The sequence below is a fragment of the Ambystoma mexicanum genome, chromosome 9, assembly GCF_040938575.1.
Source record: "Ambystoma mexicanum isolate Mex_15411 chromosome 9, UKY_AmexF1_1, whole genome shotgun sequence".
Classification (NCBI taxonomy): Eukaryota; Metazoa; Chordata; class Amphibia; order Caudata; family Ambystomatidae; genus Ambystoma; species Ambystoma mexicanum.
In genome coordinates, this window is record NC_090931.1 from 935,554,371 (window position 1) to 935,572,975 (window position 18,605).

Genomic DNA, 18,605 nt, shown 5'->3' on the forward strand with positions numbered 1-18,605 from the left:
CAATGAGTTACTTCATGAACTTACACAAGTGAAACTGGTTTCAAATAGGATGCAGGTGATGGGAGCTGATAAGCATTCAGAGGCAGCATCACAACATTGCTGACATCACGCATATGTACCCTTCACTTTAATTTAGTGAAGTCACTCACCTTTTACTTTGGTAATAACAACGGAACAGAAACCTATAAACATGCATATACTTTATGGTATGGCCCCCTCAACAGGGCCTTGTTTAACATCTACACTGTGTACCGAATGCTCATGATTTAGTGTATCTTAAAATTATGGAATTATGGTTCACAGACACTATCCTTAAGTGTGGTGTGTGTTTATGTGTATGAGATAGAGAGAGAGAGACAAAGAGAGAGAGACAGAGAGAGAGAGCACGAGAGAGACAGAGAGAGAAAGAGCGAGAGAGACAAGCAGAGAGAAAATCAGAGAGAGAGAGGGAGAGAAAGAACAGTTTACCAACACAAGCCATACTTCCTGCCTTATAATTTCTCCCTGTCAAAGGGCTATCTAGGAGACAAAACAATGTGCACGCTGTGCCAAGAGTCCCTCCTTCCTTTCACTGGTGGTATATCCCTGAATTTCTGTTAGGTGAGTGTTGCTCTCTCAGAGATGCACAGGTCATAGCTTGCAGCAGGCAGACAGAGCTCTGAAGTGATTTTTGATAAGATGTCTAGATGTAAGTGGTACTAGATTCAAAATGGCTTCCCACTTCCGGCACTTCAGTTACGCCTAGTCAGTCTTCAAACACTTTGTTTTCAATACACCATGAGTGCATTTTCAGAGAAATGTAATGATAAACGGATACATTATTTGCTCGTTCCAACAGCAAAGCATAAGTATGTGAAATTGACTTGGAGAATGGGGGCAAGTTTTGACTTCATAGAAAAACAATTAAAGTGTCTATTGAAATAATGTCACTTTAGTTAAATGTGGTATCAGTGATTGATCACAGTAAGCAGCAGGACCGATGTTCCACAGCTTTTTATTACTATTACTATTATTATTATTATTATTATTATTATTATTATTATTATTATTATTATTATTATTACTATTGTATTTATTGAGTGCGGATCTGGCTTCAAGAAGCAACAGAGTGCTATACGGAGGTGTAAAACAATACAGATACATACAGGAGCGCTTTACAGAGGTAAACAACTGTACAGATGCATAACGGAGCACCCTTTCAGAGGTAACAACAGAACAGATATACAGCGGTGGTGGGATACAGAGGAGGGGTACAACTATACCGGGTGGTGGGGAGGAGAGGGCCAGGTGGCGTCTACTGAGTCAGGTGGCGTGAGGAGGGATGTGATGGCCTTGGTGTTGAGGCAGAGTGATTCCTTGAAGTGGTGTGTCTTGAATTATTGTATGAATTGTAGGAGGGTAGGAGCAAGTCTGATGCTGATGTGGGGGAGGTTCCATAGTCTTGGGACATAGGCAGAGAAGGCTTGTTTTCTGGTCCTTTCCATTTTGCAGCACCAGATTTCAAGTCTGCACGTGTCCTGGCTTCTGGTGGTGCGCTGTCCACCGGAGATGCTGAGTTTCACTGCAAGGGAGCTGGGCGACTTGAGGGTGATTTCCTTGTAGATGATGCAGCAAGGCTGGAAAGTGATTTGTGCATACAGTGGGAGCCACTGAAGGCCATTGAGGGCCGGGGTGATGTGGTCATAGCTACGAAGACACTTGATGAGGCATGCAGCCGAGTGTAGGACACTTCTCAGGGGCACAAGGGAGGACAAAGGGAGCTTTAGCAGAGTTACGGCCTGTTGACCCTCTTGGCAACCACTACTTGGGCAGGTGTCTCTGACCACATGGATTCTTCTGCGCTATCTGCTACTTTTGGGTTTTGTTTATGTATTACCTTATTTTACATACAAATACATGTGCACAAAAATGCCAATCACACCTGGTGGAGGAGAGAGTATGAAGGCTGTCTCAATTTGATCGGCCCAGCAATGTTACCCTGCATTCACCCACAAACAGATAGTCAATGCAAACAAATGATGCATCATAAACTTGGGGACAGCACTAAAGTGAAAAATCAGTAGGAAAGACTTTCCTCAATCTGCGCATACTTCCAAAGGAACTTTGGAACACAAACTGTTCAGGCAGATTCATAGTTTGTGGTTTACGTTATACCCATTGGGCCTGATTCACAATATGTTTTCAATGGGATTGCGTCATTGCAAAATGCTTTTGTAAATCACCCCATTGTTTGTTGTGTAAGAAAAGAGCATCCAGCAGTTGGGTTAGCAATTCGTCGGCAAGGCAAAAAACGTTTGAAAAGCACCACAATTGGCTCCCGGCATCAGAGGCAAATTCACATTCATATGAGGTTCTGAGACATATTTGCAGCTACTGGTCTGTAAATTACAAATATGTTGAGACCACAATAAAGGGTGCTAGCATCTCCTCCACAGTTTCACTGCATGAAGGTCCACAAAGGTTACACGACAATGCCTGGTGCACCCATTCCACATTCACAACAGTGTATAATAAAAGAGGTGCCAAGCAATAGCGCTAAACACCTGTTGTGGTCATTAGTGCGGCATACACAAAATCGGGCCCTGAAAGGTATGGTATTGAATGGAGGGTGACTGCAGATGATAAAGCCATGAAGAAGAAGAATATTTAGCATGTTACATGCTCTGTGATTTTGACTTGCAAAGTTATATTGAAGAAATGATGCAAGATCCACAGTTAAGTATATTCTGTGACGAACCTTCACACTAAATATACCACTACCCTACGAAAATGGGAAAGCAAAAGTTTAATTTCTACTCTCAAAGTCAATTCAGCAGGGCTCAGTGTGAATTATTACACCTACCTCAGCCCCAAAGTCTGTCTCAACTTGGCCCGGCTACCCCTGAACCAAGATCTGATCACTGACCATCTGGCCAAGAAATTGGATGAGCTCTTGGAGTCTTTCTCCTCAAAACTGTGTTTAACTACGTTGAATCTTGGTAAACCACCTACATATACTAGCACCTGTGTAAGTGAATCTGGGACAACATCTGCTCTCCCCTATTACCTCTTGCTGCTAGCTGTGCTAGCTCTGTTGGTGGGTCAGCACAGGGTATTGCAGACTAGGGAACCCAAATCTAAGAATAGCTGAGTGTTTATAAGAGTAATGCAAAAGAGGGCTTAATATCTTGATGTTCTGATGTCAGGGTTTTTGAAAAGGAAGAGCCAGGACATCTAACAACCCATATAACACACAGGGCTAATTCAAATGGAAACCCAGCTAATTCTGCCCAGTCTACGTTCACCTTTGTCCAGTTCCTGGACATAAGGAATATCTGATTGATTTAACTTGTGTGGACTCATGTGGTGCACTGCGTCTTCAGTTTCTGACAGTGAAAGTCTCTTGTACATAACTCACCTGTCTTTTTGCTTATTTATAAGAGACGTGCCCACCCAAGACCAAATCTCATTGTAAAAAAGTCTTGATTTAATAACAGATCTTTGAACACAAGCAACTGGAATGCATGATAACCACTCCCGGAATACTACTTTAAATGTTTGTTCCCAGAGGAAGGATGATGATTTGGATCAAGCAAATTCAACTTTGGGCACCAAGTTTTGTACATTTGATCAATCAAATTGTCACGATTAATCAGGCGGTCACTCCCAACTCGGGGAGTTCCCCCCCCCCAAGCAAGGTGGCACACACCCAAAGTGCTTATACAGATTAAACTTTAGTGAAGCCTCCAACCCATCTCGCACATGCAAAAAGAAAACCTCTGTGCCACCATTGAGCTAGGAACCAGACCGGTGTATAGTAAGAATATATATTTATTTAAGGTTGGACAAAATGTAAAAGCAACCAAAACATCAGCCACCAATGTTGTGGCACTACACAATATCACAAATTCAAATTTCTTGCACCAACTGACTGGCTTATATTTCAAATGAACTTACAGATACCACAACAAACCGGTAAAATGTAGAGATGGACAGTTATGACTTTACATCAGATTTCTTGCAATTTCACCACAAACAATATAATTCACTCAGTGATTGCTCAGTCTGTTATGATATGATATGATATGGTATTTGTAACGCGCCTATACACAAGTGTTATCAAGCTCTTTTCTCCCAGCAACCCCCACCCCCAGGAATCAGTTATATATGACCCCTTAAATTGAAGGCAAGTTACAGGGAGTGGGAATACAGTAGCAAAATTGTTTTGGCATTTTATTAAAAGGCAGGGTTTGACAAATAGACACAATGAAACAAATGGTTGTTTTTTTTATTTAAAAGGCAAAGTCAGGAAAGGAACTCAATGGTAACATAATTTTGGGGCTTTTTATTTGCATGAAATGTGGGGCTTTGGGAACATCATTTCAGGATGCAAGTAAATAAATGGGAAATGTTGTTCTGCACACTCTAGATTAACTGGAAGGGCAGTGTTTTAGGGTTGCGGATTTCAGGGATTATGGTCACCCCCCTTCTGTAAAGAAGACGGGATTCAGAAAGGTAGAGTTAAACAAGTACTTTGTTGTCTATACCGGCTCTAACACACTGGGCATGAACTTTGTTAGTTTCAAACTCTAACAGCACTCATCCTTTGATGTTCTATATGGGAATTATTTGATTTAACTTCAATACACTGCACTAAGGATCTACACAGCTTCCCCCCTCTCCACAATTTAATGGAGAGGATTAAGGCAGGCAGTTCCCAACACAATTCAATTTAAATGAATGGGGTGATTTTCTATAGTGGAATTAATCTGAGTTGGATTTAGTAAAATGTTCCAAGGGTCTTCCCAGTTCCACGCCCCCACCCACTATGCGAGATGGAGCGTAAGGCTGGCAGATTCCTCCCCCACACTTTTGTTGGCATTCCAATTAATCTGCTTACATGGTAGGCCTTGACTCTGGGGCATTCAGGGAAACAGCAGGGCTCCTCTGAGGATAGCACAGATCTGGCCACTGGCTTCAGTCAAGGGTAGTCCCCAACATCCAGACTTCCTCTGGCTCCTCAAATGGCAGGCTGAGCTGGTCTCTGTCTCCACACACAATGTTTAAGGCCCAGCAATAGAGTGAGGAAGTCAAGGGAAAATCAAAAGTCTGAAGAAAGGTCCCAAGAGTTGAAAAGTCAAAGAAAGATCAGCAAGTCAGTCCCTCTCAGATAGAAAACTGATTTGTTATAGGGCTAGTGACAGTCCATTATTATCATATTGCCCACACTACGGATTGGTCATCTCTCGCACTTTATCTCCCACCAAGATGCCCACTGGCTGCTGATAGGACTCGAAGTTGGGAGGTATGGGTTATGGAAGCTGAGGGAGGTGGAAAAAAACATAATTTCAAAATGACAGGTAGTTTTACACTTTTGGGTCCTGAAAATCTAACAACATGACAGCTTCTCTAATTGTTCATATAATTGCCAGCAAATATATTTGAGTTCTATATTTAATGGCGAGTCAGAAAATACTAATTTTATTTCAGCATGCCCTTCCTGGGCAGAGCTACCATTTTTTGAAATTTGCTCCTAAGCTGAAATAGTCACAAATCTGCCCCTTCCTGATTCAAAACTTACTTCCATAAGTTATCATCGCCACTAATTTCTATTCCTGCGGAATTATGAGAGGGCCGGAATTATAATCTTTTCATAACTCAAGTTGTATCCATCACACAAAATGTGTTTTTACATGGGCTGGCAGGCTTTTTATCCCCTTAATCTGAATCCTGGGTGAGCTCACTGGGACATATGATTCTCTTTTAATTAAAGAAAAGGTGGCCCAGTGTTAATCAATGAGAAGGCATCACATGAGTCCCTCAGTTTCAGATAGCCTCCACCAAATCCTAGACTTAATTTCCCTTCTAGTACCTGATCAGGACATCTGGCTGGCCCATGTGATCATGCCATACCCTCCTGGGCTTCGAAGGTTTTTGTTCAAAGCTAATGCACAGTTAATGGGGATACCTGATCTTGAGCTTAAAAGTAATTTCTGATGGCTGTGTTATCTGTAAATCTGACTATTGTGATCTAATTCTCTGTATAGTATTTGTATTTATAAATGAAAACCAAGCCTGCTTCTCCAGGGAGGGCCAGCCAAATGTCATCAGTTCAAATTTTCAAAGACACAGACTTTTCAGTTCAGCGGGGAAAACAACAGCTGCATCCATACTTCAAAAAATACAGCTTTAAATTGACAGGATGTGTTTACATGTAACATGTTAACATCATATCTGGGCATGTGGTTTAAAATGCAATCTTTCTTGTCTACTATACTAGAACAGAGGTAGATTCATTATTAATCTTATGCCCACAAATAGGACATAGTTAACATAGGAAACCGGTATTCACTGCTACAAAAACGAAATAGGCCTTGCTCTTTACAGGCTGTAATGTTATATGATGAATTTAAAGTCGCTTTATTCCTGATAAACACAATCTGTCACTTGCCTTTATTTCTTAAATGTCAGGCATCATTCCTCCTTGCTATTTTTCACATGCCTATCCTTTCAAGGTATATTTTCACATATGTACTGCTGCAGTTTTGAATCTGCCAAAAGGCAAGGATGTAATTTAGGGGTCACCAGAGGTTGCACTTGCGACCCCTGAGGTCTCCCTTGCTCCCCTGTGGTCTCCCTTGCTACCCTTAAAAAAAAGAAAAATTTGAAAAAAGAAACTTTTTTTTTTTTTTTTTTAATTACAAATTGAATCTCCGGGGCTGTGACCAATGCCATGTGGCTCTTTGTTGATAGAGAGTCAGGCTTTCTTTTTCAGGCTTCTTAAAAAAACAGGGGGTTCCACAAGTTTAACACTTTGAGCAGTGACCTTAAATAAGAAAGAATAGGAATAACAAATAATTTGTCTTTCTGGAATTCTATACAATATTTGCTAGACTTATTAAAGGTTTATTCCAGGCACACATCAGGGTGTGAATCACTGAGATAGTCTGTTCTTAAACACCTAAAATTCACAATGCAGACAAAATCCTCCAAAAAAGCATTTCGAGTAGAATAAGCATCCATTTCAGAATATGTATTTTGCTTTTCGCAAGTTGTAGTTATAGCATGTTTTTTTCAGCCGATACATATGGTGATCCATTCTTGTATGAAATGTATATTATGTTACAGGGATATTGTAACCATATTTTTTATAGTGTACTTAGGAACAATGCTATCTGATGCCACTTCCTGTTTTTTCAAGGGGTACAAGGTCGTGTTCCATCGCTCCACGTGATGTCACTTCAGGGTGGAGCCAAATGACATCACGTCCTGTGATGTCATTAGAGGTCAAGGGTCATGTGATGTCACTTCCGCTACCCCTGGCATTTTGGTGAAATGACGTCTCTGCAAACAGGTGCCTGTTCCCAGTTTACATGAAGTCAGCATCTGCATCGCAAGTGTCTTTTTGTTTGCCTCCATTGGACATAGTTACAATAATACAGTTCTAAGGCACACTCTCCTTCAACTCAGTGTCTTTGTATTTTACTGAAGTTGGAAGAGGCCCATTTTTGTGCATTCACTAGGCCTTATATCAATGTTTTGTACTGGCTTTTATATTTCAATGGAACTCCGCATGAAGCAAGCTTCACTCTCAGAATAGGGGCCTAACACAGCCTCTCCATCTCTGTCACTCTAGGGCTGTCTTTCTGCCGCACAAAACCAAGCAGATACTCACAGATACTCACATGTTTGACATATGTTGCCTATTCGCAAATGGATTTAGACTTTTGAGCTAGCCAAAGTAAAATCACCTCACAAACTGTATTGCACATTCCTTCAGAAGTATATGCTAAACTACCAAGTCCACTGAAAAAGTGTTAGCTCCAGGATTACTGTATAGTAACCAATAATTGGCGGATGTTAAAAGAAAATGACCTTTTCCTAGTACTTGGCAAGGATGGGCGAAGCATAATTTTATATGGTCTTCTAAGGGATTCTTTCATGGGAATAAGAACTCATATAGACACTAGGATCTCATTCTCATCATTGTGGCACTGGGCCATTTCTAACTAAGTAATCCCACTAATTCGCCTTTTGCCATATTTTACCAAATATGGAGGAACCAGCATAAGAATGACCTTTTTTTGTACCAAATATGCATATTTTCATTTGGGACAAGCATGATGGCCAATCCACAGAAATATATATTGATAATACCACAAGACGCTGTCACCTACTTGAGGAAACCAGCATTAGAATTGGTATCAACAAAAAAAAGCTTGGTGTCTGAGGTTGAGCACTCCACAGAAATGTTTAAGTCATTTGTCCGCAAAGCATTATATGGAATCCCTTGGAAGGCCATTGGAAAGGCTTTCTTACCATTAACCAACCGCTCAGTCTAAGGAGCATGCATATCGGTGTGTCAAATATCTTTCTGCTTTAGACGTTTAAGTACATTACCCTTTCTTGGGAACTGCTTAACTAATGTCTCCTGGAAGATTGCTCGGCTAACTGCACAGTTTGATGATCCAGATTTTGTGGGATGTATATCCAGGTTTGACATTCTAATATTTCAGGTGCATTGGTCACGTTCCCCACTCTATATTTATGGACTTTATTCTCCAACAGAAATTGTAAAAGTGGAAGGAACAGTGGCAACATATACTTCTGGGAAGCTTTTTGATAAAAACTATCAAGCTTTGTATAGGCACACGCCGGCTTTTTTTTATAAACACTGCCAGGGGTGGATGTCTGTACCTCGTGATTTTGTGTGAATCACATCAGGGCTATGGCTTGGAATAACATGCCCCATATGTTATACATGTGCCTAGTTCTGGGCGAAACTGCTGGCATAGAGCCAGTGCTGCTCACACTGCGATTGAGGGGGCAGATTTTGACATTAAATTAGGAGAGTTATCTGAGGTGGGTGCACCTCAGACAACAATATACCTCCTAGAATTATGAGCAAAGGCACATTCACCAACAAAGAAAAAGCATAGTCCATCACTATTTTGAACTTGGTTTATGCTACTCTCCAGACGGTTATTTCAATTGGTTTAACAATTCCCATCAGAGGGCTCTGCTTTTTAACGTCTAAATCAATTGCCTGCTGCTGGCCTCTATGATAAGATATTGAAGGCAGAAGGACCACTCTATAATGCCACCAACTTGTACATGGAATGGCATGGCTGTTTAGGACCAGAGATACTTTCTATTGCCTTGCCCCATATTTCTAATCCTGATATGGTGGGGTAAGAACTTCAGAGAAGTTTAGATGCCAAAAGCTATCTGCTAGCTCTCTCAGTCAGGGAAGTAGCATTTGCATTGTACTCTTTTACTGAACAATCTCCACCAACACTTTCTCCCCCATCAAAGACATAACCAGACCACAATCCCACACCAATGACCTCCTATTAACGGCATTACCCCCAGATAAACCTACAAGACTTCACTGTCTCTCAGCAAGAACAGGGCAGAGGCATGCTCATGATGCCTCAACCTATTATACACAAAAATCCCGGCTTGCAGATTCCCCAGCCACCACTCATCCTCTGCACTCACGTCCCAGTATGGAATTGATGAGAGCACATAGACTCTCCTCACGTTCTCACCCACAGTCAAAAGAATCACCCATCCTCACCGCCAGCAATCATATCTCACCACACACATCAAATTTCTCTAAACCCCACAAAGCTGCCTCTAGCAAGGCCTCCGCCAGCATGAATAAAACCACATTAAAAGGGGCACTCATTATCGCCAGATCCATCACTGCGCACACCTTGAATATTGCAGATGTTATCACATCTAACGACCTTGACTTCTTAGCAGTTACTGAAACCTGGCTTCACTCAGCTTCAGGCCCACAGCTCTCCCTAGCCATCCCAGTGGAGTACACAATCTTTAGAAAGGATAGAGATACGTCAAGAGGAGGCGGTGTAGCCGTACTAGCCAAGGACGCCCTAAACATCAGAATATCCCTCAATCTCCCTTTCAGCGCAGGTGAAGTCATCACCTTAAAGATATCACTTACACCATCCTGCACACTTCCTCTGCAAATTGTCTACAGGCCCCCTGGGTCTATCTGCACCTTCGAAGATGACATTATGACACTTCTGGTACACAACATGTAACCTCAATCCAAAGCAATCATCATGGGTGACTTCAATTTAGGTTTGAACGACCCATCAGACATTCATTCAGACCTTTTAGCCAAATCTATGGAAGCCCAAGGGTTTACTCATAGGATCTATGCCCCTATCCACGAAAAAGGTCATACTATGGATTGGTTAGCGGACACTAACTGTACCACTAATATACAATCTACTATCACTACGCATTTGTCAGACCACAACACCATAATCTTTACCACCACCATTATTACTAAAAATCAGAACCACCCAGCACCAGCAATCACGGCACCCTCTAGATGCTTCAAGAATATGAATAAAGATAATATGCTACCTCTCCTAACGCCCGTCTTAGACTCACTACACCAAGACAATGACCCATCAATTCTGATATGTCAATACAATGAAATCATGTCAGAGGTTACTGAAAAAGTTGCCCTTCTAAGAAGTATAAAAACGAAACACTCAGTACATATCAACCCTTGGTTACCCCAGAACTCAGAACAACGCGTGCGTCTAAAATATCTGCAGAAAACAATTGGCGCAAATCGCCAACTATAGCAAACAAAAGCCTTTTTCAGGCAGCAGCTAATAACTATAAAAAATAAATTCTTTCAGCTAAAAGCGAGGTCTAAAACCAGAGAATATCCAATGCCCAATCCATCACCAGAAAACTATTCACCATTCTCCGGGAATTAGAATCTCCAGCACCTACCGCAGATCATACTGTCAAAGATGAACAATGGTGTTCCAACATTCAAAATGCCTTAGCTGACAAAATCTCTTCACTTCAATGAAAAATAGAAGAAAAAAAAATCTAAACTTTGCCTCAATCAAAAACAGCCAACTGCACCTTCATCAATGGAGGCTAACAAACTCTCATTCTCACCACTGTCCATTTCCAATACTATTTATATCATCAACAGTTTAAAACCATTGAGACATCTGCCTGGCAACTCTGATAAAAGAATGTGCATCACAATTCACACCCTTTATCACCATCCTCATCAACAGCTAATTTGCTTCTAATACAGAACCGATTGATTTAAAAACAGGTTGGGTTCTTCCCCTCCTCAAAAAACCAACACTAGACCCGAACATCCCCACTAACTTCCGTCCCATCACTACTGTTCCTTTCTTATTAAAAATGCTTGATCGTGCAGCCTATCTGCAGATCCCAAAACATTTGGAAGATAATAACCTCTTGGGCCTAAGACAATCTGGCATCAGACCAGAGCACGGCACAGAGATCGTCCTATTAGATTTGAAAACCAAATGTTTCAATACAAAGACAAAGGATAACTGTGCATCCTCCTTCTCCTAGACCACTCTGCAGCCTTTGATCTGGTCAATCACAACCTACTTTGCCAACAACTTGAGACCACCTCCCTATTCTCAGCAGACTCCATCAAATGGATAAATAATTTCTTACCAATCAGATCATGAGGGTCTTCTCTGACAACTCGGCAGTCCCTCCAGGCCCAGTAACTTGTGGCGTACCGCAAGGCTCCTCCATGTCACCCACACTTTATAATGCCTTCACCAAGCTCTTATTTGATAAACTAGACAAGATGGGTATCATGTACACAAACTATGCGGATGATACGGAAATACTCATACCCATCACTGGATGTCACGACACGACTCCAAAAACTTAAACAGGATATACCTACCCATCCAGGCCTGGATGGCGCTTAATGAATTGTGTCTTAATGACAATAGGACCAAGTTAAACCTCATTCGAAACAGAACTAAAGTCATTACCCTTCCCCTCGCATACAAATCTTTTAATCTTGTTGTAATACTATTACAGTCGCTAATTAAATAAAAACCTTGGGGGTCTATATGACTCCTCTCTTACCTTAAATAGACAGGTCAATGCTGTTGTCTCCTCAGCAGCTTACACTGCCAAATTGATAAGAGCCAGTAGACCGTTCCTCTCCTCTGATAACTCTATCACCCTGGCCAGAGCCTTGATATTATCCAGGATCGACTACTGCAATTCACTATTTGCAGGAACCAGTTTAAGAAATATTAAGAAATTACAGGTGGTTCAAAACAACACCATCAGAACTGCCTTAAGCATTCCGAGACACGAAAACATCTCTAACTTCAGGAGAAAGATCCACTGGCTCCCTGTCCAGGACAGAATCAATTTCAAAATCCTCACACTTACTCACAAATGTATTGCTAATAAGGCACCCCTATACCTCAGTAACCTCATCAGCAAAGTCCAATCTAACAGACCAACCCGCTCTCCGTACATGAATCTGCTCATCACCCCCATGTATAGAAGACAGAAAGCAGGAGGATCAAGTTTCCCTACTATAGCTCCTAAATTATGGAATGCCCTCCCCACTCACCTCAGAAACCTCCTTCTGGTCTATTAGAAAAAATCTAAAAACCTTACTCTTCAGGACGGATTAGCCTCTTAGGCATTGGTTCAATACCTGTACTACTTGTGTATATATACTTGTGTATATAAATGCATATTGTGTAATATGTAAAAGTGTAACTCTGTAACCATGACGCTATGTTCCAAATACCTGTAACCATCTTCATAAGTTTATAACCATCTTCTTAAGTATGTAACAGCGCCTAGCTGCCTTTGGGTTTTGAGCGCTTTATAAATGAATAAATAAAATAAAATAAATCAAATAAGTAAGCAAGCAATGTAATGTTAGTTAATGCTCTTAGAGCTGGTCTATCACTTTAATTGACTTTCTTTTTTATCGTTAATTTTAGTACTGTTTTGTTGTGATTTATGATGCTTTATATTTTAGTTTCTTATTTTTTTAAGTTTTCTCTTTTCCTTTGAAATAAAATAATAAATGAATGGATTTACTATTTATTTTAGTGAGTAATTTATTTCTTCAAAAATAAGTAATTAGGAAAGTGGTGAGTGCTCTAAGGGAACCCCCTCACCTCCTGTGACATGGTGTGATTCTTTTTTTAATTTTAAATAGACACATTCTGATCAAGATAGAAAACTAGCCATGAAGACCCCTGTGCCGTTTAAGTGTGTCGCCCTTCCAAAATGAACCTGCTATTGGTATAATTTGTTTAATACAAATAATACTTTTTTGTCAATCCCACCATAATCCCATTCGAAGAGCCAGCCATACTCTGTTAAATATTAGATGTACTCTTTTTGTATCATTGCTTATCGGTTACCAAGGTAACCGATGCACCTTTTGATGGCCACTCTTTTGTCATTTCAGATGAAAGCTAATATGATAATAACTATGTGACTGTGCCAGGCTTCTTTGGAATGGTTGTCCCTGTGAACCCTAACACATGCATACCTTGTACATGTGTCCAGAGCGGCGCTGCCTGAAGGATGCCGCTCAGCGGCGCAGATCATGCGCCCGACGTGTCCCCTGGCATCAGATGTTGACATCCCCTGATCAGAAATGCGGCTGCACACTGCAGGCCACGCAGGGCTGCCCCGTGGAAAATATATTGTTATGCTAATGTGAACATGGAGCCTGGAGTGGGAAGAGAGCCTGATGGACGCGCGTCATCTCCCGCTTCTTAGCTCTGGTGAATGCAATTCCTGGGGCTAGACGGAATTCAGCTGGACTTCCTCGCGCAACAATCATTGTGGGAGTCACTCTGGCAACAGACTTTTTTACTCATTATTATTTAGCCTAAAGATCACAGCATTTTTTTTAAAAATGTTTCTGTTGCAAAGTTTTTTTTCAAATTACATCTGCCCTTACCTAACACTAAAATCAGCGGGGTGCTGCTCGTGCGGATTGTTATTTTTTTTTTATTATGTCAAAGCCTTTTTCTGCTTTTTAAGACTGAAGCCATGTTGCAATCTGTTTTACATGGCAAATAAGGGACATTCGATTTAGGACAGCACTACCTGCACTGAGACAACGCTCGTGGGATGACAACACTATTTTCCATGGATTCCCTATGTTGTTTTTTTCTCTATTTTCTTTCGGTATGGCAGGTAAGAGGGGCGGTTGCCATCTCTTGTGAATTGCATGCCACTGGGTTCACCTGCAGCCAGTTTGAGCATTCCAAGCACTGTGAATTGCGAGACATTTTTGCTTTTCCCATTGCCGGTGAAGTCATTGATGCCGCTAGAAGCATGTAAGTATGCAGAGCTCGGCGCTATAAATGCTATGAACATGTTCCTTCTGTAGAGTAGTGTTGGAAGCGTTCAAGGTGTCCTCGGCTGGGGCCTCCCACTGGAATAGCCTCCCTGTCACTCTGAAACTTGAGGAGAACCATCTCCGGTTCCAGAAGCACCTCAAGACCTTCCTCTTTGCTTCTGCCTTCGCCCCCCCCTCCCCTGTTGATCTTCTTTCTCTCTGCACCGTGCACCTGGCCTACCCTCTGTCTTCCGGGCCCAGGTACCCGCTCAGCCTGCCACCCACCTGCACTGCCTCTGGGGAATCCCTTGCACTGGGGTCTGTATCTGTTACCATACAGCCCCCCATCCCTTTGTTCCTGCACTTATCAGACATACTCTTGTCTGCTGTCTTAATCCCAGCACTTACCACTTGCTGGCTGCACTACCACTGTTTGTTGCCTTTTATTATTATTTATTTATTTTGAATATTTATTTGTTGTCCTTTGCTCCGCACTTTCCACTGTTTCCCCGCTTCCTTGCACTTTCTCCCTTTTCCCTTTCCCATGCACTGGCGCGTTCTCAATGTCACTGGGCCTAGTAAGATCATTGTTTTTGTTGTCCCTTGTTCACCACCCTTGCCTTATCGCGCTCTCAAACACATGTGTACGAGCACAATACGAATAAAATATCAATATCAAAAGGAGTAAAAAGAAAATCTTCACCAGTGATATGCAGCTAGTCCGCCGCTAGTGGCTGAAGGACCATTCAAATTCCATTACATTACTCTGTCAGTTGTGTAATGGGAGGAAGGGACAGGTGCTTTGTTCTTGTCTTGGCAATGTTCATTGGCAAAGTGGATTAATTGGTGCAGCTGCTTGTGTGGAGATGCTCAACAATCACAGGCGTGTTTCCCCCAGATTAAGGTTGTCCAAAGTAAAATTAAATCCTTTTGCAACCATTCATACCAGCCTTCCCATCGCTCTGAATGTTCGTGGTCAGTCAACTGGGTGGGTAAATAACCAAACAATACATCTATGCTGGTGATGCTTAACGTTACCTTGTATCAATTGAGACCTTAGTTAGTATTCTCTGAAACAGGTTTTTTTGACAAAACATATTCTTCATGACTCATTGGCTGTGCTCTGTGGAGGTGGTGTAAGCCTCTTGGATCAAAACCCCTTGACTTTGTCTGTATATATGCAGTCCACAAACTCTAATTAGGTCTTCATATATATATATATATATATATATATATATATATATATATATATATGTATATATATATATATATATATATATATATATATATATATATATTACATGGCCACATTAGTGGCCATGTAATTATGGTTAAGTTGCTGTTTCCATAGGAAGAGCACTTTTTGGGTGGCTTACAACTTGGCTCCCCCTGGACGAATCCTTACGAAGGTTTCCAAATAAAATATATGGGGCACTGTGAATGTTTTTCCAAAGTTTGGTAAGGGTCTGTCCAGGGGGGGCAAAGTTATAGGGGGGGACCCAAAACGTCTTTTATTCCCATAGACTGAATGGGGAAAAAACTTTGTGCACGGTTACAGGCAAAACCACTGGACGGTTTGTCACCAAATTTGTGGCAGGGGCAGGGGCTTGTTCCCCAAAGCATGCTTTTGTAAATTTTGTGAGAAATCGTCTAGTAGTTTCCTTTAAAACGATCAAAATGTAGCACTCTAAGAATTAGTGATATCTATGTCCGCTCAGTGGTCGCACTTCCCTGTTCGCCCAGTGGACAAGATTCCTATTAGCTAATGTATGGCATGCTACACGTCACGATGTTGCGCTTTCACCGTTTGGTTCTGCCGCAGCGTCAAGTGCGTAGCATTCTTTCGATTCGGCCGCCATGGTCATTTTGTTTTTGTGTTGTACGCGAAAAACCCCGCAAACAAACCCTTATGGAACATTGTGTAGAAAGGTAAGCATTACTTATATGTGGCAGTAGGAAGTGAAACAGTGCTCTATTCTTGTTACCACTATCATACCGTACAGTGAAACTTGGTAGGCAATGTACGGATACTCCTTACTGCGTCTATGTAAGAAGCTTCAACCAAAGGTACTGCGGTCAGACTGGCGTCCTATAGTTTGCAATCTGAGGCAGCCATCTGCGCGGTTTCATAAACACTGCCCATCTGCACGTGTTCGGGAGTAACGCCTCTCATGAATGACTGTTGATATGTTGTTGCAAAATGAGAACGTATTTGCGTTCTGAGTGAAGGTCACTTCATTTCATTTTTTCACTAGGCGGTCTGTATGGTCGCGCATGTACAAAAACTCATAAGGGTCAATTGTTTTTTGACCTTGATGCGCAGGGAAGAGACTGAAAGAATGTAGGGAGTCACCGTTTTTAAAATATTCCCTTTGATAAGTTAAAAAAGTTTTGTGAAGCACATGAAATATCAGTTCCCGAGGACATCTTCCTGCAAACAACTACTGTCAGACTGCGGAGGCCGAAATGGAGCCAGTGCATATCATGTAAGCTAATTTTTTAGAAGAAAAGAAAAAAGAATGGGCGGACCCTCTTTTTTAGGGGGCCTGACTCAAGAGGGTAGAGAAGTACAGAGATACGAGGGGGTTGAGTCAAAGGCTTCCCAAGCCAATAGCTTGATAGGAGGTTATTGAAGCCTTGCAGGAAGAGCTAGATTATTACTAGCTCAGAACAAAAAATCACCGTAGAGGAACAATACAATATAAATTTATTTAACAGGAAGACATTTTTGAGTTTTTTTGTGCCATATATGCATACAATAGATCTGCATTATAGTGGGTTAGTATACGATAGTGACAGTCTATTTTCTGTGTTGTTTACTTTCACAACACATTAACTTTGTCGACACTTGAGTATGTGTTTCTGGTTCGGTAAATAGATGAAATGGGGCAGTGGCTGATAGAATTGGAGCAGCGCTGCACAGAGGATACCGAACTGTCTTCAGGACTTGGAGGTCAATTTCAGGCTAGGTGAATGAGTGGGGCGTCATCCTATAGTAAAAGAGGCTATGTTAAAAACGGTGAGTCTAGATTATGTACACTAATGGTGAGAAAAAGCAAGGCAAGGGACCTACCATATGAATGTTGATTAGCGCCATGGCTGTGGTCTGAGTAAATGGCAGCTGCTGGAAATGCGGCTGCGGGGGTCGATCTGCAGATGTCAGAGGCCCCGGTCTAAGTCAAAAGGGAGTCAAAAATGACTGGTAAGAGTTAATCTATGCAAGGGCCGTGACTGTGCGAATGGTTTCATCGAGCTTGTGTACAGTGGGCGGCCAAGACTAGGTGTCTGAGGTGAAGAACACTCATGACTGATTCTCCAAAATTAAGAGAGAGTTAAGGTGAGGCAAGCGTTGGATTGATACATACAAAGCAATAATTGCAAGTCCGTTATTTCGTGATGTTTTAATTATGCTAGGAGACCGATAATGTGCAGACTGTTTAATTATCAGTGTGGGGCGCGAGTAATCCAGGGATCTGGACAACAAGGGTGAATTGTAGGAGTGGAAATTAGGCGAAACCCTTAGTAATTGCGAAGGTTGGTGCACGCAATGCGAGGGGGAGCTGTGCCGTGAGACTTACCCGTGTCCCAGTCGGGAAAAGAGCTGTGTCACTGTCGTCGGGTGTGCTTGACTGACTGCGCATGTCAGTAGTTAAACCGAGGCCGTAGTGCTCGCGGGCACTGCGCATGCGTCTGGGGATAGAGTACGTGGTGGGCGCGGTCATAATCAGTGCGTAGGTTCGCGCATGCTTGTTGGTCATGTGTGGTAGTGGACACAATTGAAACCTAGAAATGCGTAAGCCTTTTTACTCCTTGAAACATCGATAAGGAGATAGAGTTTCCGGCATGCAAACAGAATTATTTATAACAATAGAGTCAATAGGTACTTATACTGTTATAATGCCAACAATGTAGGGTTTCATTTCTAGTCGTGTGTTACAGTGTAATGCAGAGAAACATTACGGCACTCCATAACATAGTGCCTCCGGATACATTACAAATATAAACAGTATGCAATTGCTGTATCTTTTCTGTATAGACAGATGACCTTAATAAAATGCTCCGTTATACTAAACTGCGTGAACTCTAAATTAAGGGCAGCTGAAGGCTGAAGGGAGCGTACTCCACTGGTTAGAGGAGACAAATGGGTGTATGGGTAAAACTGGCGTGGTCAGGGCTCAATGAGGGGAGCAATGGGATATGACTTCACTTATTGAAGAACAGGTTCCATTCGATGGAAATATTAAGACCCTGTCTCACAGAATCCAGGCGATAAATCCATTTTTGCTCAAGTTTACGAAGGGCAAGGTCCCTGTTGCCTCCGCGGGAAGGGTTGCCTACTGTTTGCAATATTGCCCAAAAGATGTCGTTATGGGTGTGATTCATCATCTTGAAGTGTGCCACTAGTAGTTTATCTTCTATTTGGTTTCGCACACAGGAACGGTGTTCGCAAATC